This window comes from Carcharodon carcharias, chromosome 8 (assembly GCF_017639515.1).
Source record: "Carcharodon carcharias isolate sCarCar2 chromosome 8, sCarCar2.pri, whole genome shotgun sequence".
Taxonomy (NCBI): Eukaryota; Metazoa; Chordata; class Chondrichthyes; order Lamniformes; family Lamnidae; genus Carcharodon; species Carcharodon carcharias.
Genome location: NC_054474.1, coordinates 78830126 through 78857964, shown reverse-complemented (window position 1 = coordinate 78857964; position 27839 = coordinate 78830126). Strand labels below are relative to the sequence as shown.

At 44.5% G+C, this 27839-nt stretch overlaps 1 long non-coding RNA gene across 2 annotated transcripts; it reads right to left on the bottom strand.

Moving 5' to 3' along the window:
- Positions 1 to 866: 866 nt before the first annotated feature.
- On the bottom strand, positions 867 to 27604 carry LOC121280906. Of its 2 annotated transcripts, none has more exons than XR_005943761.1 (4): positions 27469 to 27604; positions 17818 to 17943; positions 14106 to 14231; positions 867 to 976 (listed from the first exon to the last, which is right to left on the bottom strand). It is a non-coding gene; the product is annotated as an uncharacterized LOC121280906 (long non-coding RNA). The 2 variants fall into 2 exon arrangements; XR_005943762.1 differs by lacking the exon at positions 27469 to 27604 and adding an exon at positions 27060 to 27106.
- Between the last annotated feature and the right edge of the window lie 235 nt (positions 27605 to 27839).

Below are 27839 nucleotides of genomic sequence, written 5' to 3'. Positions count from 1 at the left end.
CAAACTAGGCGTCAGAGAGCAGGTTATTGCTAAGCAAATGCCGCTTGGTAGCACTGTTGATGACCCTTTCCATTACTTTACAGATGATGGAGAGTCGATTGATGGAGCGGTAATTGGCCGGGTTGGACTTGTCCTGTTTTTTGTGTACAGGACATACATGGGCAATTTTCCACATGGCTGTTTAGATGTCAGTGTTGTAGCTGTGCTGGAACAGCTTGGCTAGGGGAGCAGCAAGTTCTGGAGCACAAGTCCTCAACACAGAACGGAAAGACTATTTCTGGAATATTGTCCAGGCCCATAGCCTTTGCAGTATCCAGTGCCTTCAGCTGTTTCTTGATATCACATAGAGTGAATCGAATTGATGAGAGACCAAAACTAGAGGCCATAGATAATAGTCACTAATAAATAAAATAGGGAACCCAGAAGAAACTTTACTCAATTGGTTGTTAGAATGTGGAACTTGCTACCACAAATAAGGGCAAAAAGCATACATGTGTTTAAGGGGAAGCTAGATAAGCACAGAACGGAAAGACGAAGAGGAATGGGAAGAGGCTTGTGCTGTAGGTGTGATGTAACAATGGTGTTGTGTTCATATCCTGACCATGTCCTGATTTATTTTTCCCTTGTTAAAAGCTGAGTTGAAAGTGTCAATCTGTTGTGCTTTGCTTCACCTTGAATTTATTTACAACAAAAGTGAGTGATAATAGAAAAGTTCCTCAAAAATGCAAATTGAATTTATAGTCAGTGGTTTGTAATAATTTGATGGTGAGCTTAAAAGTTATCCTAGAGAATAATAGTGAACATACCCCAAAATAACAGTTCATTGTACATGAAAGGCTTTGGGTGGTTTCTGAGAGCCAGAATCAGGCGCAATGTAAATCTAATTTCCTTCTTTGCCTTCTTGTTTCACAAGTTGTTAGTTGTGCCACAGCTGCCTTCCATGTAGAAATTTAAATCTTTATCTTTAGTATCCTACCTGGAACAATGTTATTCACAACAAAATGCACAGAGAACAACTTTATAACATTTACACAAAGGAAGCCTCTACTGCTCTACTGGTTTTCAAACTATTTATCAACACATAAATCTAAGGTTTATTTACTATAGAGATCTAGCTGCAGACAGTCTAACACTGACTTCTTTTGTACAGCTTCAAACCTTATAAAAAATGCTTAGTAATGCAGTAAAATCCTGTTTTGGCAATCTAGTAGAATATTCGTTTGTCTCTCTGTCTCCCACCGAGTAATGTTCTAATATGTGTTTTTTCTGGTTTCCATAATACAGTGAAATTTGTTTAGCTTCAGACCATTGCAAACAATGTGCTGCATTTAACACTTTTTATTGCACTAGCTTGGCTTTGCATTGGTTCATGAATTAGTCATTAAAAGGAACAGTTCTTATACATCAGGGAGGTTTTGGCCAAGAAAGGCTGCTTGGTTGATTTAGTGGAGGGTTGCCAGTGTGCATGGACTCATACTTCAGCATGAGTCATCATGTGCTGGAAGAAAGGACCAAAGGGGGAGAGTTTGAAGAGAAACCCCTCAAGTAATTGTAATTGGCAAGGGAGAATTTTTGCAGTGACACTTTGGCTTTCTGTTCACCAAGCACTAAAGAAGGATTTTTCCTTGACGGAGCGATAGACATAAGCGCTGTTTAATTCTCTAAGCAAATATTCATACAGAGAATGCATGCTTTTTGTGTTTTAAGTTCTTACAGTTTACTGTTCTCTAAAGTTACATTAGTGGCTTTATAAATGGCCTCCCAGGAGCTGTAAACTAAAATTTACAGGTATTTTCTCTCCAAATTTTCTCTCCCTAGCGCTTTGCTTAAGCAGCCATTCTTGGCTAAAAGGTCCCTGAGATTTATGAACTCTCCCTATTAATAATCACTTTGTGGTCCAATGAAATCAATACAAAAACAACTTGAGTTTTCCCTTATTTTGCTTTTGTACATTATGTCAGATAACAAGAGTAGGTTTATGAAGACAAATGGAACAAGGACAGGTATTTTAAGAACCTGATTTTTATGGCTGCTTGAAACTCAAAATGCTTTGAGGAATCATGATGGAGGGCATGTCAAAGAATCATTGCTACAATATTGTATTCGATCTCTGGCTCATGCTCTGTGCAAGTGTGACTCCCCATTGTGAGTGCAGCATTATAGAATTTATGAATGCGTAAATCCCACATTATCTGATAGATATAATAAACATGTATTTGTATGAAAGACTGAGATCCATTGTCCAGGACATCTCCAAAACTAAATACAATAGGAAGTAAGATTATAAAATCATAAACTATGACTAAGTGGAGCTAGATAATTTTTATTATTCATCCATGGGATATGTAACTTGCTGGCAAGGGCAGCACTTATTGCTCATTCCTAGTTGGCCTTGAGAAGGTATCGGCGAGCCACTTCCTTGAACTACTGTGGTCCATGTTAAATAGGCACACCCACAGTATTGTTAGAAAGGGAATTCTAGGGTTTTGACCCAGTAGCAATGAAGGAATTGCAATATTTCTCTAAGTCAGGATGGTGTGTGCCTTGATGGGGAATCTGCATGTGGTGGTGTTCCCTTGCATCAGCTGCCCTTGTCCTTCTAGGTGGTAGAGATCACATATTTGGAAGGTGCTAACAAAGGAGCCTTTGTGAGTTGCTGCAGTGCATCTTCTATATCTGCCACTGTGCGCTGGCGATGGAGGGAGTGAATGTTTAAGGTGGTGGATGGAATGCTGATCATGTAGGCTGCTTGTCCTGGATGGTGTTGAGCTTCTTGAGTGCTGCTGGAGCTGCAATCATTCAGGTATGTAGAGATTATTCCAATACACCCCTTGTCTTGTGCCTTATGGTGAGTGGGCTTTGGGGACTCAGGGGGTGAATTGCTCGTCACGTAGCCATAATATTTATATGACTGGTTCAGTTAAGCTTCTGGTCAATGGCAACTTCCAGGGATGTTGATGGTGCAGAAGTTCAGTGATGGTAATGCTGCTTAATGTCAAGGAGAGGGTTAGACTTGCCTTTTTTGGAGATGGTCATTGCCTGGCACTTGAGTGGCACCAATGTTATTTGCCACTTATCAGCCCAAGTCTGAATGTTTTCCAGGTCTTGCTGCAGGCAGTCATAGCCTGGTTTCATTATCTGAGGAGTTGTGAATGGAATTGAACATTGTGCAATCACTAATGAATATCCCTAGTTCTGACCTTATGATGGAGGGAAGGTCATTGATGAAGCAGCTGAAGAAGCTGGGGGCTAGGACACTTCCCTGAGGAAATCCTGCAGTGATGCCCTGGGATTGAGATGATTGGCCTCCAACAACCACAACCACGTTTCTTTTCTCTCCCCACAGATGCTGCCTGACCTGCTGGGCATTTTTGGCATTTTCTGTTTTGTATTTCTTTGTGCAGGGTATGATTATATTTCAAAATGTGAATAGCCCAAAGGTGGTAAGGAAGACTGAGGCAGAAATTAATTGAATTCTAACCACCCCCAACCATCACAGCAGCAGAGAGTCAAGTGGGGGAAGGGGGGTTAAAAATAAGAAATTAAATATAGCAACGCCAATCTGCCCCATATGGCCTTGCTGTCATCTTGTGGCGATGATTGCTGACTGTGTGAGCATCCCTTTTCGAGAGATGAAAAATATCATTATAACCTTTAAATCAGGCTCCCACAATACAGCTAAGGACCTGATTAAAATTTAATAGCTTTGGGCTGAAGGCTGTCCCTTTCCATGTGACTGCTGATCTGTCCCACCAATCTTGTGCTTCACAATCTCCCTCTCCCTTCCAGTCGATTGCAGGTCCCACTGCCCAGTTCCCCCACACCATCCCCATCAACCATCGATCTTTTTGGTTGCCAGGGACCATCCCATCATCCCTGGCTGTGGCCTTCCATGACTGGATTTCCCTCCTTCTAGCTGGCCAGCCTGTCAATCTGGCCTGCTAGAAGGCATGAAACAGAGTAAGAAAATGAGGTTCTAGCTTTAAATTCAACAGTAAAGTACCTGCCCATTATCCCTCCTCTCTGTCTCCTGCCACTCAATCAATTTCCAAACCAGATCAAGAACTTGCCTTCAATTTAACCTCAGCTAACAGTATTTAATGAGGGACTTTATCAAATGCCTCCTGGAAGCTCATATGATAAATAACATAAATTTCCCTGTATCTGAGCTGGGGGACGGTGCATTTGAGTTTTGTGATGGTACATTCTCAGAGTGAGTGGCCTTCTCTGAGGAATCTATATCTTTCTCCTGCACCACATTCTGAGGTACACTTGAAGGGCCTGTGAGAAATGAAAGGCATGAATTAAAACTTAAAAGGTGAGAGGGCTCCAAGTCATTGTACATGTTGTCATTTTTTTATTTCCTGCTGACATCAAGTTAACAAGTGTGAATATTGTATGCCATGTTGCTGTGATATTTATTTTTCTGACAGATATCTGGGAGATCCCCACCTCTCCATTTCCAATGGCTAGGCTTGCTGAGACCCCGCTTATCTCCAGGGCTACCTCCTCTGCTCTTGTCAAAATGGAGATGCCTGGAGGGCCTTCTCTGGTTTTCTGCCTCTCCCTGATTTTGCATGCTCTCTTCTTCCGCAAGGAGAGAAGCGAGAGACCTCATGAATATGAGAAATTGAATGTTCTGAAATAGTGGAAGGATAACATTTGTGCCGGGTCACTGTGCAGGACAAGCGTGACTGCATTAAGATGAGGGTGAATGTCATGACGGATGGTCAGATGGAGATGTGAGGAGATGCTTAGGCAGCAAAGTTTGTTGGTTGGAAGAATGATTTGCAGGTGATGGCTTGGGAAGGCAGAGTGGTTTCAGTGCACATCAGGATACAGTTCAATATGCCATACTACACAGCTTTCCTGCCCTAATTAGGTAATTGAACCTCTAGCGGCATTCCGTCCAGGGGTATGGCACTACACTCTTGTTGCTGACTTCCTCTGCCACTTCCAACCTTGCCTCCTTATTTTCAGATGCAGGTTTCTTCCCAGGAGGAAGGCAACCAAGCCTGTCATCGTTACCAAGAGTATTGGTGTGTGAGTGCATATTCAGATTGCGCACTACTTTCAGATGTCTGAGAAGAAATGCCAAAGGTGGCTTAGGCTTTCCTGGGAGGTGGTCACTGACCTGTGCAAGCTCCCTAAACCTAAAGACCTGCAGGCCCATGGATTTGGAGGGAATCCCTTGCCAGTTTTCCTCAAAGTGATTGAGATCCAAAATTTCTATGCCAGCAGCTCATTCCAAGGCATCGTGGGGGATATTTGTGGTATTTCCCAGGCTTCAACACATAGATGCCTATGAGAGGTGTTCAGAAGGATCAGCAAATTCATCAGATTCACAGGACACAAGAGCAATTGGCTTTGGGGCCATCACATGGTTTCCTCAAGTACAAGGCATAATTGACTGCACTAATGCAGCCATTAGAGCTTCCTGGGAACAGCCAGCTACATTTGTCAATTGGAAGGGGATTCACATGCTACGATCGTGATTGTGATCAGGGGAGGGACAATAGGGCAAGAAGGCCAAAAATCGGCTTCACACCATCATGAAATTAGTTTGTAACTGACTGCTTCGCCTGTCAATGGCAGGCTGCATTTCCCACCAACGCACGTCGGGAACCTAATTTAAATATTTTAGCATCTCATTATGAGCCCTGCTCGCGGGAATCACCCCCCTCAAGCTGGATCATCTGGGCACGTCAACGTTTCACAGTTGTATGTAAGCGATGTGCACCTGGCGGTTTGCACTTCGTTTGGAGCTTTGAGGTTTGTTTCGGGCAGGTCTCGCGGTCATCAGTGCCAGGCTTCGCAGGCAGCACCACATCACTTTTAGGGGGGCTCACAGGCCAAAAATCGGTTTCGTGACATCGTGAAACCAGTTTGTGCTCGTCTGCTCAGCCCGTCGATGGCAGGGCGTGTGTCACACCATTGGACGTCGATAACCTCATTGTAATACATCAGCATATCATTATAAGGCCAGCCTGCCTTCTCGTCATATTGCCTGCTCATGCCACTGAACAGGCCCGACACCAGCGGGCATGAACGACTCCGCCCATGGTTTAAATCATAAGATTTGACTAAACAAAAATCAAAGATCAGCATACTAATAACTATAATCTAGCTTGAATAGGCAGTTATGTTAAAGATATTTAAAGTACCAAAAGTATTCTCTAAAGTGTTCTCTAAACCGAACTTCCTAACTCAAATTTCCTTCTACACCCATTTGACTTTCACTCCCAAAACTCAAGTCAGATACTTCGCAAAAATTGGAAGATTAACCATTTGGTCTGATTATTACTTTGAAGATTCCTATGAGGGATGAGATTCCTTGGACCTTCTGCATACTTTTGCCAAGGTTTTCCCTTCAAATCTCCTCCAACTGTCCCACAATTGTAGACTCCCAGGGCGGAATCATCCCAGATTTCCACAAAGTGCGGTAGCGGGCAGGAAAAGGTTGTCTTACCCGCCAGCCGCAATGGTGCGTTTTTGCACCGTTTTGTCCTATTCCTGTCTTATTAACTATGCAGCCACAGGGAACATGCCATCATGCTGGCAGGCGGCCTCCAATTTGCCTGCCATGCCATTACCTCGTTTCCTCCTCACGTAGCACCATATTTAAACTGCAGCTTTGCGCACACTTCTTAATGCTTGCAGTCCAGGTGGGCACTGGTGAAGACATGGCTACAAAAGTCAAGAAGAGTGCAGCCCCCTCCCCTGATTCAGAGATGCATGCTTTGGATGCTTTCTGGACGTCGTGGAGGCCCGGCGTGATGTCCTCTGCCCCCACACTAGCCGCAAGAAGCCCAACCCGGTGCAGAACACGCCTTGATGTGTGTGATATGCAGAAGTCGGGACTTACTGCCAGGGCCTTGTTCACATCATTGACATTCAGGGAGCAGAAGATGCTGGAGCCCGACAGCAGTGGCATACTGACATGGCAGGCTGGGTGGATTCTCATGGACTTGGATCTGCTGCGAAGCAGCTCATGGAAGTTGGAAAGTCACCATTGATACTCACAAAGGATGATGGTCTAGGAGGTGGGAGAGGAATGTCTAGGATTGACTGGGATAGGAAGAGGTGTTGGAAGGGTGAGGTTGGGAGGGGGGGACTGAAGGTGTCAGGGTGGGTGAGGTTGGGAGGGGGAGAATGAAAGTGTCAGAGGGGTGAGGTTGTGTGGGAAATGAAGGTGTTGGGGAGGTGGCTTGGGAGCAGGGGGGAGGGATTATGGGGGAGGAGGCGGTAACAGGGGAGAGGGTGGCAACTGGTGAGGTTGGATGTAAGGGGGGGATGGAAGGTATAAGGGAAGGAGTTGGAGGGGTGAAGGATTGCGGAGAGCGGAGGGAGTCTGGGAAAAGGAAGTTGTGCGGAGAGGGGAGGGAGTAAGTGTGGAAGAAGGGGTTAGGAAGGGGAAGGAGTAAAGCTGGAGAAGAAATGAGGCTGGAGGAAGGGTTAAGGCTGGAGGAAGGAGTCAGTGGGGGGAAGGACCAAAGATGGCGGAAGAAGTAAGGGTGACTGAGGGAGTCAGGAAGGAAGAAGGACTAGGTAGGAGGGAGTCTGGGGAGGTGGGAGGACTAAGGGGGTGAAGGGGTTCTGAGGGGAAGAAATTTTGAGGGGGAAGGGGTCTGGATGGGGGAAGGGGTCAGGATTGAGAGACGTCCAGGTGAACTTGCAAGGGAGGTCTCTGATGGGTCCATAACTGCCTCCTGGGGAGCGAGCTGAGGGTGGGTGGAGAATGATGGAATGGTGAGAATGACTGAGGGCAGAGTGAGGGGGTAGGTTAGGAGGGTGAGGGTTTGACGGTAGCCGCAGAAAGGACGCTGAGGGTGGTTGGTGGGGACTCGGAGGTAGACATGGACCCTGGGGATGGGAAGGAGACGGTCGGGGAAGTGAATGTGGATGGGGATGGGATTTTTGGGAAAGAAGGGAACATATATGTTCACAAGGTCATCCCCAAAGGAAAAGGATTGTGGCTGGTAGGTCACAGAGGGGAGGTGGAAGGTGATGCCAGCGATGTCAACTGTGATGGGGGAGAGCAAATGGTTGACTAGGGTAAGGTAAAGGATGGGGGGAGCGAAAGTAAAACCGAATTAGCACCATGCTATCCAAATCAAAAGTGGGAGTCATGTTGGCCGAGATCAGGTGCTGCATGGGAGTGTGATCAGTGGGTGGGCGGGGATGCAGATCAGCTCAGATGGACAACTGAAAGCGAACCCCAGCAGGCAGCATTGAAAATGCTCAGGACATTGAAATGAGTGTGATACGGGAAGGATCCACGTGCATGGGAGAGTGCTCGCCTGAGGCTCTGAAAGGACCTGTCGCATACACACTTCTTCCTCTAGAATCACTCCTGGGCCAGCTGCTCCCTCTACGGTGACAGAAGGTGAGGTTGAGGGGCTCACAGGCAAAGGGGACTTGGAAGAAGTGGACAGCCTCTGAGATTCCTGAGTGGATGACCCAGCGGTGTCCAGCTGCCGCTCCTCCTCCCTTCGGGTGCCCCAGGGCCCTGGCCTGACTCATTGAGGGGAAGGAGCACCTGGAGGGACATTGAGGTGCACCATTTCCCTCTCGCGTTGCCACTGCAGGAACTTATCCATGGCTCCCGCGACGTAGTGCAGGTCAGCGTGCATCTCCGTGTTCTGCTGTGGGGTGTGCGCGGCTGGACTTTACATATGGCGTCCAGCGTGATGAAAAATCAAGGTGATGGTATGGTGGTTTAATGAAACCCTGTCCACCATTGAAATGGCATGTATCCCGGGAATGCATAATTAATATAGTGGGTCTAGGATGATACGGCATGAGAAGCTGCCACTGTGGCCGGTGGGTAAGACATCGTTTTACCCACCTGCTACTGCACTTAGTGCAAATCTGGGAAGCTTGTAGCCTCATTCCTGTTGTATATACCTGGGTTTTCAGATCTCCAAAACAATAAGAAGTACGTGACTAGTCTCTATCTAGATCATAAAAAAGCAATCACTAACAGCCAGACTCAACATTAGTTAAACATGACTTAGTAGGCAAATTGTGGTTAATTATAAACTACGAATTACACATTAAATGGCAGATACAATTAAGACTGATCTTACAAATTGGCCTGGCAGTCCACTCAGCATATATGTCATCGATCTGAGTCACAAAGTCCTTCAAAACACTGTCTTCCTCATGCAGAATTTCAGGACTTAGCCTGATCCCCAGCCAACAGCAGTGCACAGCCAATCCGCCTTCGACATGGTCTTCACCAAAGGTTTGCAGAACCTCCTCAATTCTGCTTACAATGGTCTGGCTGGCATAGATTTTTGGCAATGCTGGCCAGCATTTGTAGCCCACCCCTAATTGTCCTTGAACTAGTGGCTTCTTAGGTCATTCCAGGGGGCAGTTAAGAGCCAACCACATTGCTGTGGGTCTGGAGTCATATGTAGCCCAGAGCAGGTAAGGGCAGCAGGTTTCTTTCCCTAAAGGACATGAGTGAACCAGGTGGGTTTTAACAACAATTGAAGATAGCTTCATGGTCACTGTTACTGAGACAGGTTTTCAACTCCAGATTTATTAATTGAATTCAAATTCCACCAGCTACCATGAGCATTAGCCTGGCTCTCTGGGTTACTATAATAAAAGCAAAATACTGCAGATGCTGGAAATCTGAAAGAAAAACAAAAATAGCTGGAAAAGCTCAGCAGATCTGACAGCATCTGTGGAGAGGAAGACAGAGTTAATGTTTCAAGTCCGTATGACTCTTCATCAGAACTGTTCTGCTATTTTTGTTTTTTGCTACTGGATTACTAGTCCAGCGGTATTACCACCATGCCACCACCTCCCCAAGAATCCACAAATGTAATCATCAGGTGAAAGAACCAGCTGCTGCAAAGGTATATTTTTGCCTATTCTCAGTTTCTGGAGCCAGCCTTTGTCTTCTTCAGCCTGTCTGAACTGCACAACTTGGATTATCACCTTCATCCAAGCTTTGAGGGCTTTTTGAGCCCTTCTTATCTGGTTTCAACGAGGTTCAGTCTCCCCAGGAGTTTTGATTTCGAATCTCAGAGCAGAATCTTCCCAGATTTGCACAAAGGGCGGAAGTAGGTGGGAAAACGTCATTTTACCCGTCAGCCAAATGTACGGTTTTCGCACCTTATTGTTCCATTCCCACCTTATTAATTATGCAGCCACAGGAAACACACTGTCTCACTGGCGGGTGGCCTCTGATTTGCCCGGATTGCTGTTACCTTGCCGCTTCCTCACGCAGGGTGCCATATTTAAACTGCAGCTGGGCTCACACTTGTCAATGCTTGCAGCCCAGGACTGCTCTGGTGAAGACATGGCTCAAAAAACCAAGAAGAGTGCAGCCCCCTAATTCAGTGATGCAACCCTGGAATGCCTTCTGGACACCATGGAGGCCCGCCGTGATGCCCTCTACCCCAGCTCTGGCTGCAGCAGGCCCACCAATCTCACCACTCTGGCTTGGGAGATGGTGGCAGAGGTGGTCAGTGCCGACGCTGCACACAAGAGTCGGCCATGCAGTGCAGAAAACAGATGAATTATCTCATCCATGCAGCCAGGGTAACCACCTTATCCCTCTAAACTCACACACTCACAAGGCCATCATACACTCACTAGCATCTCACTTACTGCCAGCTCAAGGAACATCACCACTTATTCTCTCATACACACCCTCTCATCTCTACCTGGCCTCATCTCCTCTGGAGTCTGCCTCCTCAGCCCTCACCATCTTGATGCCACTTACAGATCAACTTGTGCCCCTACACACACCCTGGGATACCCCCCTTCCCCAGTACAGCCCTCACCCTGCAGCTCTTCCCTTGCCTGAGTCCATTGTTCCCCCTTCCCCAAGCCAGCCCTAGCCCTGCAGCTGTTGAAAAGACACCTCTGCCTTAAGGCTGGTCCGGTAGGTAGAGACCTGTCCATGAGCCCCCCTAAAAGTGATGTGGTGCTGTCTGTGAAGCCTGGTGCTGATGACTTCGAGAGCTGCCCAAAGCAAGGTAGGCAAACAAACCTTGAAGCTCCGAGCGAAGTTAGGTCGCCAGTCGAATGTCGTTTGTGTACAGTTGTGAAACACGTTGGCATCATCGATAAAGCGTGTGGTAAGATTCCAGTCAGCAGAGCGTGTAATAAGATGCTAAAGCTTTGAAATTAGGTTCTTGATGTGCTGCGGCAGGAAATGCGGCTGACCATTGACGAGCGGAGTGGATGATCTCAAATTGGTTTCATGATGGCATGATGCCAATTTTTGGCCTTCTCGCCATATTGTCCCCCCGTCTGCCATGATGCCCGACGCCAACAGGGCTGGAAACGTCCGGCCACTGTTTCAGATTTCTTTCCTTAGAAACTTAAAAGGTCAATTTTCTTTCTGAACCCCTTTTTGGTTTCTTTTTCAATTAGTTTCTGCCTCAAAAGATACAATTTTTGAAACTATGGATTCCATTACTCACTCCCGTAATGTTCAAGCAATCTGTGACCACTGCAAAACAATTATTTATGCTTGTTTCCCAGGGAGCTTTCACGGCACATACATTTTATGAAAAGTCCAGCTGCCATAGCTATTTGAGACCCCTGCCCAAGTGCAGGGTTGGATCCTGGGTGGGATCCTGATGACATGGGCCTGACATCAGTGCATCATCCCCATAGTCCCGTGGAGGACAATGCAACACATGGATCGACCTGGGCAATCATAGAGCAGACCATAGGGTTGCTGAAAATGCAATTCTGATGTCATGGCCTCTCTGGCAAAGCATTGCAATAATCACCACAGAGGAAGTCCAGGATTGTCGGATTCTGCTGCGCATTGTACAATGTTGCAATGGAAAAGGGAGAGGAATTGCCTTGTGGTAGCACGAAGGAGCTCCTAACCTCCTAAGATGACAATAGCAGAGAAGGAAATGAGGAAGAGGACAGATATCGCAGCACCTTTCCAAGATGCCGGGGTGATGGAGATTCATGTCAAAGCTGTCAGAGACAACCTCATCTTAAAATGTTGTGCCTAAGAATGAGACACCTACATAACCACCAGTACTTCGCCTGCAAATCTTTGCCTGCTCTGAGTATGTAGCAACCTCTGTCTGCTTCATTCAGACTCACCTCATTACTCACGACCCCTACCCACTAAGCCAAAGAACGTCACACAGGATGGAAAGAGATGCCTGCCTCCAAGAATACAGGCTTCTCACTGGCACATAAGTCACTGTATCTATTAAGGGCCATCTTTCTGCTCCTTGCCCACAATGCCAGGGCCATTAGTGCAAGGGCAGAACATCACTTCTCCCTCACATATGTAACCCTGACATTAGTACATTGTTTATGGGAAGGCCAGCAGTTGGCTTATGTTCCGCCATGTTGCATTGCCTTGAAAAACAAATCATGCCACGCACATTACCACCCAGTAAAGACTGACCTTTAACACACTGCCACATTGTTGCCTATGCAAATGAGATGTCCCTCAGTCCCCTTCATTCAGCAATGATTGCCAAACATGCAGCATTACAGTACAATATGCCCTCTGAATGAGGACGTCTTAAAAAATACACATGCACACAATAATCAAGTGAACAAACTATAATGTGAAATTTATATGCATGTGCAGAAATTGACTGTGTATCAACAACTGCGCACACATAATGTCTTAACTTTTGCTTATGTCTTGGTGCGACCCTGACATCAGCAGCTAATAAGGATCAGGCTGCTGAGAGTGATGCCCCATTGCGTGTGATGGGTGGATATCCTCTGGTAGTCCAAGGCCTTGAGGGCCCTGGCCTTCTGGAGGGTCTCCTGCATGGATGTAGGGACACCATCCTCAACCTTGTCTACTGGAGATTGGAATCATGGCAGAGGGGATAAAGAGCACCTGCTCACCCTGGGAGTATCATGAGAGGACCTCCCCACAGCTACTGGGTGGTGCTTTTCTTCTCACTTGGTGCTCAATGGCACCTCCCTGTATGCCTGAGGAGAAGGGACACCTGGAGGGAGGTCCAGGTGTTTTGTTCCCCTCTTGCTTAGCCACTGATGTGCTGAGCCCATAGCCAGCGTGATGGAATGCATGTCTTTGTGCATGTGGGTTGTATGATAGAGCTGGCTCTCTATGATGATCGCCAACCTCTCCCTGGATTAAACCATATGCTCATATGCTCGAGCCATAGCAGAAGTCAAGGCTTGGATGGACTCTACCATCTGTGTGAGGTTCCACATAGCCTTTGGCACCTCTGCCTGATTTTGCCCACCTGTCTCTGCATCTCCAACAGGTTTATTGTGGCTAGACCCAGAGGCCCATCATCAGCCTGGGGCTCAGCATGGTCCTGATTCCCAACAGCCCTCCCACTGTCAGGAACCATGGCTGGCAGAGCCTCCCTCAGCTGCTGGGATGTGTCTGTGAATTGATCACCAGCATGTGCCCCCAATTCTATATACAAACCCTCCAAAATCTGTATGAATGTAACTGAGCTGCTGTAGGAAGAGGGAGGGGAAGATGACTGTACATGCTCTGGGTTTTGTTGGTCTCAATCAGAGGGGGAGTCATTAGTTTCCACTATAGGCTTTGGCCTTCTTTGCCTATGACGATGACCTGTAGTGGAGAGCTACAAGAAAGACATTAAGAGGAAGCTCAGTGTATCAGGAAACCACAGTTTCACATGTGTGCCAATGTCTCAACACCATGTTGGAGGCATTCTCACTCAGCTTGCTGGCTAGTCCAGCCTCACTGTCTGCAATGGATTGGCCTCCCTGTTTGCCTGAAATCTCTAAGGCTTTTTCCTTACATGGCGTTAGAACTTTCAGTTCAGGCACTCCTCCTCCAGTCATCATCCTCTCCCTGCATTGAAAGTCTCCTTATCCTGCATGACAAAGTGGAGACTTAGTGGCATATCAAGAGACACCGAACTTACTTGTCACATGCATCCCCATGGCACATACTGGCCACACATTCTGCTTGGTACCCAATCACCTTATCATGCACGACTGTCACACAGTCTGGTCTCTTTTGCCATGCTGGGCTGTTGATGATCACACATTTCCCAGCCTGGCCTCTCTACCCATTTGAAAAGCCCTTTTGCTTGATACCCTCATGAGGATCTTTGATGCAATGCCACATTGACACTTACCCTGGCTGATTGAAGGAGTTCGTTCATCCTTTTGTGGCACTGCACTCAACTTCATATCTGGACACCCTCGCTGCCCACCTCCTCTGCAATCTCTGTCCAGACTAACTTTGTCCAGTGGAGAAGAACCTGCAGGGAGACATTGCTGAATCATGTATTCCTTTAATAATCCAGTTACCTTATAAACAATAGATACAATTACTATTATTGATTAATGTATCACTCTTATTGCATAATGGTCAGATTCCCTAGCTTTTAAATATTCTGAGTCGTAATGATAATATCAAAATATTTCTGCCAGTGTTATTGCTTTGCCTTGAGCCTTGCTCTGTTAGATAAAGAAATCATTGTTTACCTGGGGCTTTGCTTTCAGCTGATATTATTTTTCTTGATGCAAGCATGGAAAAACCAAAAGGAAGTTAGGCTGATTTAAGAGTTGTAAATTAAAAGTTTGGCTTGTATACAGTGATTAAAATCTATTCAAAAGAAAAAGAGATAACACTGCAATGTTACTTACATATAATAACAAACTTCAATTTGCTAGGTAAATACAGGGCAGCTCATCAAGTGGTATGTGCGGAGACATTGCTGATTCTGCTCAAGTTCATGGGGTTATGGGGAGGCACCAAAGTCACCAGGAGCATATTGGGTGTGCTTGACATTGGCACCCAGCTAGGGCATCTGGCAGAAGTGGTCGGCTCAAGAGATGTTGGGGCTCCCTGCTGAAAGAATAAATTGGTATCCCTTTACCTGTATTCTCTTGTGATAGGAGGCTCCTTTTCCTTGGGGGGGCAGACGACAGTCGTGTACCAAGCTCCCACAACACTACTCTGACCACACTTCAAAAATATTGTAAAGTGCTTTGAAGCATCCTGGGATCATGAAAAGTGCTACATAACTGCAAGTCTTTCTTTTCTTTCCCCACAGCTGCCATTGAATCAGGATTTAACTCTGGGATTGAATAGCTGTACTTCTACTGACCATAAGCCAAATTCCTCTGAAGGTCTGGGGTGTGGCAACACCCAATGGTAGGGAATCTCCTCAGCAGGCCCACACAAGGACTTCATGGATTCCTTGGCCTGAGACCAATACCTGGTCTATTGCAGCCTGTGCTAGTTTCTGGTCAGTCTGGTAGACCCAAATGTTGCAACAATAGTTTGCTAGAATGGTAATGGATTTTCAGGTGCCTTAATCTCAAAGAATAAAATACTGCAAGCATAACTTCAAAATGTTAATAATTTGCAGCCTGTTATCCAGTAGTAAAGTAGATTGTGGAAAATAACGCAACATTTCTACTTTTATAATACCTTTAACAGTAAATTGGCCCAAGGTGCTTCACAGTAGCATTATTAAACAAAAATTTGAGGCTGAGCATCGTAAGGTGATATTAACTGGGAGCCAATGTAGCAAGCACAGGGATGATGGATGAAAGGGACCTGGTGGAGGTTAAGACACGGGCAGCAGTGTTTTGGATGTTCGCAAGCTTATGGAGGATAGAATGTAGGGAGCTGGTCAGGAGTACATTGAAATAGCCAAGTCTGGAGGTACCAAGGGAATGGGTGAGTGTTTCAGAAGCAGATGAGCAGCTGGAACTGGATGATGTTATGGAGGTGCAATAGGTGGTCTTAGCAATGGTGTGGATATATGGTCAGAAGCTCACCTCAGGATCAAATATAAACTATCTGCTTCAGCCTCAGATAATACGAGGGAGAGGGAATGGAGTTGGTGGACAGGGGATGAAGTTTGTAGCAGGGACCAAAGATAATGGCTCACATTTTACAGTAGAAATGAGGGTGAAGCTGTCAGCATGCACTGTCAATACTTCTCTGAAAATAGAAGCCACCTCCGGAATCCACACATTTGCAGTTGAGTGCAGAAATACAGAAGATGTTGTCTGTGATTCTATGCTTCCTCAAAGGGTGCGTTGTTGAAGTCTCAGACAGCAATCGATTAGAAATTACTGAACTGGTGAGAACGTTTTACACTCTTAGTCTCACTGTAAAAACCATTAATTGAAGTATAACTGGGCTTTTAACTGTGCACTAACTTCTTCATTACTACTGAATAATTTCTCTCACCCTGAAATATTAGTTTTATATTTTATATTTGTCTTCTCCATTATGCTAAAAATGCACATTTAAAAAATATTTTCTCAAAATTTGTTTATATTTTAGCTTTTACATTCATTCAACATGTAGGTCCCAATCATTTATTTTGCTCTCTGTAAAATGATATTAAAAATGATGGATTTTTGGGTTTTTTTGTTTTTATTTCCTGGTTTGCTGTCTGTGAGAATACTACAATATGATTAGTTGCTTACCCTACTTGATGGCATCACTTTTGCTAGATGCCTGGACAAACTGAAGTCTGAGAAGGGGAAATCTATGCCAGAGAAATTGCTAGATCTTTGTGGACAGCTTTCATTGATGTCAGTGATGAGCACCGTCACTTTGCCACTGATTGCCAAATCTTGGCCTTTGGTTTCAGTCTTCTCAATATTTAACTGGAGGAAATTTCTGTTTATCAGTCCTGGATGTCAAATAAGCACACTGAGAATTTAGCAACAGTGTTAGGGCTGGTGGTGGTGATGGTGGAGGGAGTGGAGGAGCGGTTGCAGTGCAGGTGTGTTGAGAGAGGTGTTCATCAGGCAGAGATAGGCATAATCGGGGTACATGTGGAAACTGACGCTGCATTTTTGGATGAGACGCAACATGTGGATGACTGGGGGGCAAGGATAGATCCTTGAGGGACACCATAGGTAATGGTGCAGGAGCAGGAGGAGAAGCCATTGCAAGTGATATTCTGGCTACAATTAGATAGATAAGAATGGAACCAGATGAGTGCAGTCCCATCCAGCTGAACAACAATGGAGAGATGTGGAGCAGGATTGTGGTCAACAATGTCAAAGGCTGCAGAAAGGGTCAAGAAGGATGAGTACAATCACATACGATACCATATGTAACTTTGATAAGAGTCATTTGAGTACTGTGACAGGGACAGAAACCTAATTAGAGGGATATACAAAAATGGAGTTCTAGGAATGATGGACACAGATTTGGGAGCCAACAACATTTTCAAGGTCTTTGTGAGTATGGTGGAGGCAGATGTTAATGTTGGAAATGTGCTGCAATGGAATATATGGTTTAAGTCAGGGGAAGGATTAGGGTGCCTGGGAGGAACTGGGAGAGCCTGTGACTTTCTTTTGTTGTCTTGGAAATAAACCTCTTTTAAGGTACAGGCTAGCTTCCTCAACATACAATTATTGGAATTAACATGGCAGCAGAGGATGAACATTAATCTTTGGTGATTGGTTGCTGAATAAGAAGTTTTTTTGTCTCTGTGCTCTGAGAGAAAAAGAAGCATACTGCTGCTGACAAACTCAGTTACAGAATGGAGTGAAGACATTGAAAAACCTTGGCCTTTGACTATCCACCGATTTTTTTTGGAAGCGGAACCACATCAGCACTGCAAAAATGAAGTTGAGATGTGGACATGGGTTACTTCACTACCCCGAAAGAAGCAAGGTGTGCTTTGGCTTTGCCATTACCAGCAAAAAGTAAGATTAGAAGTAAAGTATTTTCAGAATTGGGTGTGCTTGACTCGGATACCGAAGAGGGATTGACCCTTCCATTATAGTTTTTGGATAAGTTTTACAAAAAGGATGATTTGTTGGAAGCATATGAAGACACTGAAAGAGACACTGAGAAAGATTTACCTTGAATTCCTGGAGTCCGTATTGACATTTAAGTTGCTTGTGTGCGCAGTCCTCATATTGACTTTTGGTATTGATAGGGGTTCAATTCCATAGGAAAGACTCTCTCCTGGACCTATTGGCTGCTGCCTGAAAAACGTTTTGGGAAGACAGTCATTTCCAGCTACTTTCTGATCAAATACAGGCAACTCTGTGGTAAAGCAATGGTGGCTAAATTTTGACATCAACAAAGTACTAAATGCAGATTCCAGTACAAAGACGGGGTTGCTGGTAGGCGGCCTGAAGATGGTCGCACTTTTAGGTAATTTGACAGTCGAGCCAAAAAGCAGACCTGGGACAGCGACCATAGGCGCCTGAACCCGAGAAATACAAGGGGAATGGTTAATTGGTGTTATCTAAGTACTATTACACAATGAATTGCTGCAATGAAAGAATCATGTTTTTGAAATAACACATGAAACAGAAAATTCCAAGGCTGAAAATGATGATGGAATTGCACTGGTCACTGGGAGTTTGATGTGGTCGCTAGCAATTTATCTCTATTGTTGAGCAGATTTTCGATTAAAAAAAAGCACAGATGAAGCTAGACATGGAGAATGACAGAGTGATTGTTTTCGGGAAAAACTGTGGATCTACATTTTACTCGGTCAGGCTATTACAGACTGCCATTAAGGAAGCCAAATATTTCTCGTCAAAGAGTTCAAGCAGTCTTGTTAACTTCTGGGAGTAAAGGTTTGGTGGACAAGAAGAAGATTATTTGGAAGTTGCATAGACAATGCGCATGTCCAGTTCACAAAAACTAAAAGCTCTACTTTGGGACTCTGGAGTGGTTGGTAAGGAATATGACAATCTTATTGAGCAAGTCCCTGCTCAATGAGACATTTGGGTTAAATATTGAAGGACACCACCATATCCTGTTGTGAGTCTGCCATTAGCCAGAGAACTTAATGACATAGTGGCAGGGGGACTTAAAAATATGGCACGAAGACCAGGGTTTTTTTTTGCTACACTTTGTAGAATGGCAACTATACTTAGCTTATCTATGGTAATACATGGCAAGGACAAATGGACCATTGTCGGTAAGCTCATGGAGAAATGGTTGAGTACTGGATTAGGAACACCAATAAAATTCTTGACAGATAATGGAGAGGAATTTGAGAATAAAGAATTTCAGGACGTGTGAAAATTTGAATATCATAACTATGCATACTGCTGCCAAGAGCCGGTTTAGCAATGGTTTATTCAAGAGGAATCATGCAGTGATAGATGACATGTTGCTTAAGATACTGCATGGGCAGTACATGCAAAGAATTCTTTACAAATGGTTGGGAGGGTATAGCGCATAACAGTTGGTTTATGGAAGAAATCCGAAGTTGCCTTCAGTGCTATCGGATGCTCCCCCTGCTCTACAAGGAACTATCGTTAGCTCTGTTTTTTCTGCCCACTTGAATGTCTTGCATGCAGACAGGACAGCTTTCATCAAGGCAGAGGTTTCTGAATGAGTTAGGAGAGCATTGCAACACCACATAAGACTAAGGTAGAATTTAGTTCAGGTTTGGCTTATTAAAAGAGAGAGGGGCAAAGGGAATGGAAAGGCCCAGGGAAAGTTATAGGGCGTGCAGAGAAAACTGTGATTATTCAACTTGGGAATCAAACAATAAAAGCCCATTCTTCACAGGTCATCAGAATGTATTATGAATTTAAGAATACTGACAATGTGATAGAAGGTGATGAAACACCATGTGCATCACATACTCATATTTTGCAGGGCAGAGCCAGAGGGACAAGATATAGTGGATCAGGAGTTAGATATCAGTAGAAAATTGAATAGCTGCCAACAGGAAGGAGCCATTTTGACCAGAGGTCAGCTGCCCAAAGTGGGTTCCCAGGTGTCATATCATCCAGAAGGATTGGATAACTGGAGGGATGCAACAATAGTGGAAGAGGCAGGAAAATCTACTGGAAAATATAAGAATTGGCTGAATGCCTAGGATAATGGACAAGCAGTGAAGGCCATGGACTGGTAAAATGGAGCACGTAAATGGAAAATAAGGAAGTGTAGCCCAAGTTGCAGTAAAGGATCGGGTGATGAATCCCAGGTGAGGAAACATTCATGTAAGGTGAATCGGACCTCTGAAAGGGTAAACAGGACTCTGACAGTACGAGCCCAGAAAGACTTAAACAGGCAAGTAGGGGGCGCAGCCTGACTAGATGACATAGTAGAGTGGAGAATGCTGAATCATTATGACAAGTAGCTGAAGCAGGAGTCCCTATGACCGAGAGGTTTTTGTAATGACTGATAAGTTAGGGGATAAAGCCGTAAGGAAGGCTAAACAGAAGGAGTTGGACTGACGGAGGGAGCTTTGTTTGTGTTCAAAAGTCCCAAATAAAGGTCAGCCAGAATTATCATATAGGTGGGTCTGTCTGCAAAAGATCCTATCTGATGGCACTAATAAGGCTAAGGTTAGGATAGTGGCCTGGGGATTTGAAGAATGCTTAACATATAAAGAAATCAGAGTTGACTTACCCACAGTAGGGTAGGCAATTTTCAAATTTTTTATGGAGAATAAACTTTGGAAACTGAATAAGTGTGTATGTGGTTTAAACAATGCTTCTAGAGTGTGGTACTTTTCGGTTCAATTGATGTAAAAGTTGGATTGTCCATGCTTGGGCTGACAAGTAACATTTGTGCCACACGATTGACAGGCAATGGCCACCTCCAACAAAAGAGAATCTAACCATCGCCCCTTCACATTCAATGGCATTACCATTGCTGAATCCCCCACTATCAACATCCTGGGGGTTACCATTGACCAGAAACTGAACTGGACTAGCCATATAAATACTGTGGCTACCAGAGCAGGTCAGTGACTAGGAATCCTGCAGAGATTAACTCACCTCCTGACTCCCCAAAGCCTGTCCACCATCTACAAGACACAAGTCAGGAGTGTGATGGAATACTCTCTGCTTGCCTGGACGATTGCAGCTCCCACAACATTCAAGAAGTTTGACACCATCCAGGACAAAGTAGCCCACTTGACTGGCATCCCTTCCACAAATATTCACTCCCTCCACCACCGATGCACAGTGGCAGCAGTGTATATCATCTGCAAGATGCACTGCAGGAACTCACCAAGGTTCCTTAGCACCTTCCGAACCCACGACCGCTACCATCTAGAAGGACAAGAGCAGCAGATACGTTGGAACACCACCACCTGCAAGTTCCCCTCCAAGTCACTCATCACCCTTACTTTGAAATATATCTCAGTTCTTTCGCTGTCGCTGGGTCAAAATCCTGGAACTCTTCCCTAATAGCACTTTGGGTGTAACTATGCCACGTGGGGCAGAATACTGCAGTTGTAGGGCAGGCGCGCGCCCGACCCAAATGAATGTAATATGATGTGCGATGAGGTCAGGCGAGCATCCTGATGTCATCGCCCACTTGCGTGATATTTCAGTTGGTAGGGGCAGGTGGGAGTCGGCAGCGTGCTCACCGACCATTAACAGGCCTATTAAGGCCATTAAAGATCTAATTAAATGAAATTTTTCGCTGCCCATCAAACCTTTTGGTTGGCAGGTAGGCGAAAAGGCAAAGCGGCCTTTGGATTTTTTACGAAATCTCATCCATGGGTGGGATGAGGTTCCAGTCAGTCACTAAAAATTTTTAAAAATTTTTCAAACTAATTTCTAACATGTCCCTGCTCATGTGACAGAGTCACATGAGGGGATGTTATTAACATTTTTAAAATTTTTCTTTTTTATTTAAAAAATCTTCATCTACCTGAGGCAGCTCTGTGCCTCAGGGAGCTTTTCCTGCGCGCACCCATGTGCATGCACAAACCTCTGCGCTCGCCCTCCTCCCTCCCCCTAAACAGGCAGTGCTGAGCATTGCAGCGCACATTTCACGCTGGGCAGGCCTTAATTGGCCTGTCAGCGTGAAATCGTGGCCGGGCCCTGATTGCGGGTGATGGTTGCCTTTGCGGCCGTTCCTGGGCCCTCCCACCATGCCCTCCCAACGAGGGAAAAATTCTGCCCATGGACTGCAGCAGTTCAAGAAGGCAGCTCACCACCACCTTCTCAAGGGCAATTAGGGATGGGCAATAAATGCTGGCCTAGTCAGCGATGCCTCCATCCCATAAATGTATAAAAAAACTGAAGGCAGATCCTGCCATGTTTTACTGGTACCGTGGCAGGAAACTGGTAGGCATCTTCTTGATGCATGTTGATGTCATTCTGTGGGGTGGCACTAGTGAGTTTCAAAAGAGAGTTATTAACAAGATTAGGGCAGACTTTAAGATTGGGAGTCAGGCTAATGGGGTCTTTAAATACACTGGATTAGAAATAAAACAGTACAGGCCTGAGGTTACTTAGAAATTATTAGCCCTATTGCAGTCAGTCAGACTTGTGTTCGCAAAAAAGATGCTGATGCCTCCGAGGATGAGACAGAGCAGCTGTGAAGTCTGGTTGGGCAATTAACTGGCTGGGCTTTCAGACGAGGCTGGATGCAAGCTTTGATGCTCTTGAACTGAGCACAATAATGAAACATCCCAAAGTCCAGGATATCTTACGGGTGAACTAAACAAGTTAAAAGTTAAAGAATTAAAGATGGAGAAATGTGTACTCAAGTTTGCATCTTTGGGTAACCCTAAGGGCATAAAATTGATTGTGTTCAGTGATGCCTCTCACACAAACCTTGTTGATGGGTTTTCTAGTGCAGCTTGGGAAATCAAGAAAATAAGGCGAGTAGTAAAAAGGACCCTGGCTGCAGAGTCTCTCGTGTTAGGAGGGGCGGTTGACATGGCATTCTTTTTATCTAAGACATTAAGGGAAATACTACATGGGGGAAATGATGAAGGAAATATCCCAATACAGTGTTAAATTGATAATCGATCCCTTTGGGATAACATAAAATCCACAAAGAGTATGAGTGAAAAAAGATCACAATTTGATATTGCAAATCTAAAACAAATGTGAGAGAAAAAGGAAATCTCTAAGCTCCAGTGGGCTGGCACAAGCCATCAGTTATCAGACCGTTTAACAAAAGGAATGCTTGTAGTGGAAAATTGTTGGGGGTATTAGTATGAGGAACAGCTCAGGATGTGAGTTTTATTTTCAAAATGGGTGATTTGTTTTTCGGTCTTCAGTTTTTTTTTCTGAAAAGGAAATGCATCTGTAATTTTTTGCTTTAGAAAAGGGAATTTGTTAATGTTGAAATTGAGCTGCAATAGAATACATGCTTTAATTTGGTAACTGAGCACAACTGACCCCAGTTGGGGAAGGCTTAGGGAATCATTTCAAGAGTATATGAACCAGTCCACCTCGCGGCCTGAATCTTTTGGTCAGGGTGTGGGGCGGGCCCCGCTCGCTGATGGGTAAAATGACATGCAGTGTCGTTGGGCTTGTGTCCTGACGTCACTGTGTGTCATTCCAATCTTCAGTTCGGCGGGCATGCACCGGAGTCAGCTGCGTGCCCGCTAACTGTCAATGGCCTATTAAGGCCATTTAAAAACAAATTAAAAGAATTAACAGAGCTGCCCGTCTGACCTTAAGGTTGGTGGGCAGGCGAAGACCCAGGCGGCCTTCGCATTTATCGTGAAACCTCATCCATGGGTGGGATGAGGTTTCATGAAGTGCTTATAAATCATATAATTTTCTAAAATAAAATTCATTGACATGTGCCAGCTCATGTGACAGTTTCAAATGTGGGGACATCTCTGAATATTTTTTTCTTCTTTATTTAAATTTTTCATAATCAAACTAATCTCTCTGAGGCAGCTCTGTGCCCCAGGGAGATTTTTTTGCTCTTTCATGCGCACGTGTGAAAGAGCGCAGGCCCTGACTTAGCCTCCTCCCCCCGCCCACACAGGGAGCACTCAGCGCTTCCAGGTGCGCGTGTAAAATGGCGGTGCGCAGCCGATCGCAGAAGGTGATTGGCTGTGAGCCCACCTACGCCCGCTCCTGCTCAGCCCCCCTGATGGGGAGAAAATTCTCCCCGGGTGTCTGGGAGGAACTAGGAAAGTCTGTGACTTTTCTTTGCTGTCTTGGAAATAAACCTGTTTTGAAGTATAGGCTGGTTTCAGACTCATTTTCCCTCAACATACAATTATTGGAATTAACAGCAGTTACAATTGAGGCTTTCAAAAGAAATTGGATAATTATCTGAAGAGAAAAAGATTGCAGGGCTACAGGGAAAGGCAGGGGAGTGGGACTAGCTCAATTGTTCTTGCAGAGATCTGGCACTGACGTGATGGATCATTTTGTGCTGTAAAGATTCTATGATTTTGCTAAGAGCTTTTCTCTCCTTTCTTGTTCTCCCTCTGCCAGCAGCTTATCATCCTCTGTATTGCCTTTGTTCAAGTTCAGAACATAGAAGCACAACTGATTGGAAGTAGTCTGACTAGAATCCTTGAAGTGAGCACCAAGGCCTTCATCGCATGCCATACCACTCCCTGTCGACTTCAACAACTTTAAATAGCAGTACAAATCATCAAACACTTCTACTTAACTCAGCAGCAGCCAGGAGACATCAATAAACAACTTACCTGAAAGTAGTTGATAATCCCTTTAAATATCATTGGTGGGGGATCCTTTCTGTCTAAAGTCATGATTTGCCTTCTTTGCATTTTTCCAGTGCTTGGTCCTAATGCCTTCACCAAAATGGCATCCACTGCAGGACATGCTGGAAGTGGACATGCACATTGCAAGTACCATTTAGGTACCAAAATGGCACCTGTACCAATGAAACAATGGACACTATGGAGCCAAAATTTTAAACTATAATACTTAAAACAATGGGCGGGATTTCCTGCACCCACCGCTGCCGTGACCTTCCGGTCCTGCCGCAAGTCAATGGGCTTCTGGCTGAGGTGTTGCCTCGCCCGTGATGAGTCCCGCTCGCAACAGGGCTGGAGAATCCCAGCTAATATATTTATAACAATACTTTAAGCAATAAACAATAAATCAATGCAACACTGGGATAACTGGGATGAAAATAACCAAAACTTCATAGCAAACCCAACTGATAAATCTGCAACCAACCCCATACCCCAAAAATCAGGCAAGAAACCAGTAATTTAATGAAAATTTCCATTTCTTTTCATGAATTAAAAAGACAGGCTCGGTAACAAAAAAGAATAAAAGATGGTGGTGGTTCCTGATCCACAAGGTGTAAATTTGCCAATTATTTTGTCCAGATTACTGTTTCTTTCCTTTGTTATATCAATGAAATTATGATTCGCTTTTAAGTTAAAGGCAGTGTTTGCATGTTTGTGTGTAGCAGTGCTGCAATTTATTGATGCGTTTTGAATTGTCCTTGGGTAATCAGATGTCAAAAATCTTCGTTGATTGTGGACCACTTTGGTGGACAATATATTGAGACATGGAGCTTGTGAAATATTTGTAGATATTTGTATACCAGTGTATATTGGTGGGGAAGGAGTTAACAGCAGAAGGTGGAAGAGTCTGCCCTATCTTTCATAGGGGTGTTGTGGATGACTTATTTTCCTTTTGGCAGAAAACAACCTGACTGGCAAAAATGTTTGTGTTTCTCCAATATACAACTTATAGTCTAGAATGCCTCTCCGTGTTTCAGAATAATGAAACAACTGCATAACAAATGCAAAAGTTAGGTGATCACAAGTGGTGTGGATTAGTCTATATTGTAGGAACACACCCATACAAGCAATCTCCACGTGCTTTGTACTATTGCAAATTATTATACTAATTGTTTTAATTATCTTGGTATGTTGACTTAAGCATATAATGTGGCACTTGTCATGACAACTGTATAATGTTCAGTCAACTAACATTGTCTAAGTAGTGAGGGATCAGAAATTATTATTCACCATTGAGGTGGGGAGTTTGTTAAGATTTATGAATTGACACCTTTTGCCATCTACTTTACTATCATGTTCTATGTAACTAAATGGATTTTGTTTAAAGCTGTAGGCAATTGCTAACGTATTAAAGGAGAACAACAACTATTGAGGCTTGCATAATCACATCAGGAGGGCATCATCAGATAAGGAAATGCTACTATGTGTGATCACCTGAAACAATGGGAAAAGCAGACCTGGTAAACAGGTGGGTTAACTTGATCAAGCAGCCAAGTCAGAATGAAAACAGTATTTTGAAAAAATTAATACAAACTACTGGATGAAGGAAGACAAAACTAGGTGCCAATAATGACAGTTCTGATGGTTCAGGGGCTGTGTGACCGAAAGGGATCTAAGAACACAGATGAAGCAACTTCTAGTTGTGGAGGTTGATGTGCTGCACTAAAAAGGCAGTTAGAGGAGGAATGGGTTTTTATTGTTTTACTTTGCTGTAAATTACAGTTTAAATACTGAATTGCATTAATACTTGTTTATGCTTGAAATATAGGGCTGTTGTACTTCCAGCTTGCAGATAGTATCACAGAATGGGGAGGGTAGATGTGTATTAGAATCCTTTGCTGAAATAGTCATCTGTAATCGAATCAGAGGTGATTATTTCAGCAACGATGCTTGCAGATATCTTTGCTCCCCATTTTGTGATACTTCTATCTGCAATCTGGAAACTAACCAAGCCAAACCTAAAATATCAAAGTCATAAAGATTGTACACTTGTTTGTTAGATGCATCGTTAAAAGTAACAGATGTAAAGTAACTTTGCAGGGATTCCTTTGTAGCAAAATGTCATTTGTGACAATAAAATTTCATATGATCTTGAACCATAACTGCCCTGTGCAAGGGGAGGCTACCAGGATCATGGAGGCGCTGTTCCTGTGGTAGGGCGGGGGTCCATCAGAGCCTGAGGATCCACACCCCAAAGTGGCAGCCTCTGCAGCACCAATGATCCTCTGGGGGGCAGAGATTTCTCCTCCATCCCATGGGGCCTATTGCCCTCAGCCCCCAAATGTTAACTTTTACATACATGTCCCAGGGTGCCTCCATTCTGTGGGGCTGCTGAGGCTTCAGATCTGCAGGTCCTCTGATTGGACAGCAGGCCTGCAGTAGGCCAATTAGGAAGCTGTCTGCAGTAAAATCGCTGAGCCGGTCCTGATGCCAGCAAATGCAGACTCGGGACCCACTTTTCTGTCTAACATCGGGCTCCCGAAGCCCACAGTACACTTCAGCCCATCTCAGCCAATGAGTTCTTACTGTGTTGGTCAATGTGTTGGAACCAGGATAGGACCGAAAGCTGGACTTACAGCAAGCAGAGACTATTCAAACAGTGAACAGAATTCATAACAAAAACAGAATTACCTGGAAAAACTCAGCAGGTCTGGCAGCATCGGCGGAGAAGAATAGAGTTGATGTTTCGAGTCCTCATGACCCTTCGACAGAACTTGAGTGAATCCAAGAAAGGGGTGAAATATAAGCTGGTTTAAGGGGTCGGTGGCGGGGGAGGTTTGGGTGGGGGAGAGAAATGGAGGGGGTTGGTGTGGTTGTAGGGACAAACAAGCAGTTTTCAAACAGAATTCATGACTGACACTCCCTGAGAGTCTCCTGCTGAAAGCAACATTAATTATCCAGCAAAATGCAGAGAGTAGTTACACAATACAAGCTAGTTGGGAAAAATCAATCTCAGTCAGTTCCAGCAATGGTTGATAGGGTATTACACAATCAATTCCAATCTCATCAAGACTTGTGGTGCCACTATATGAGGCCTTACCTGTCAATTTTTAAAAATGATTGACAAACGTGGTAGTATAAATTGCTTCAGAAACGATTTTGTGTCACTTCTACATAACAACAATGATGCACAGATTTCTTGGCTCTTCTCACTCCCAAACAACATAAAGGTTTGCTCTTCCTTCAAGACGGTGATCTGTTAAGATGATTTAATTCAACATATTACATAGCCCTGAAAAAATGGGTGTATTTTGGATTTTGTTCAATAATTATTGGTTTGCCAAAAACATCCCAGACAGGTTCTAACCCACTCACGCTCTTACTGTTTGCATGGTATGACGTCCTGCATCCCTCATGGGGTATTAAATTATTTTCTAACATGTATTAACTGTAGTATTGAATAACAGTTGA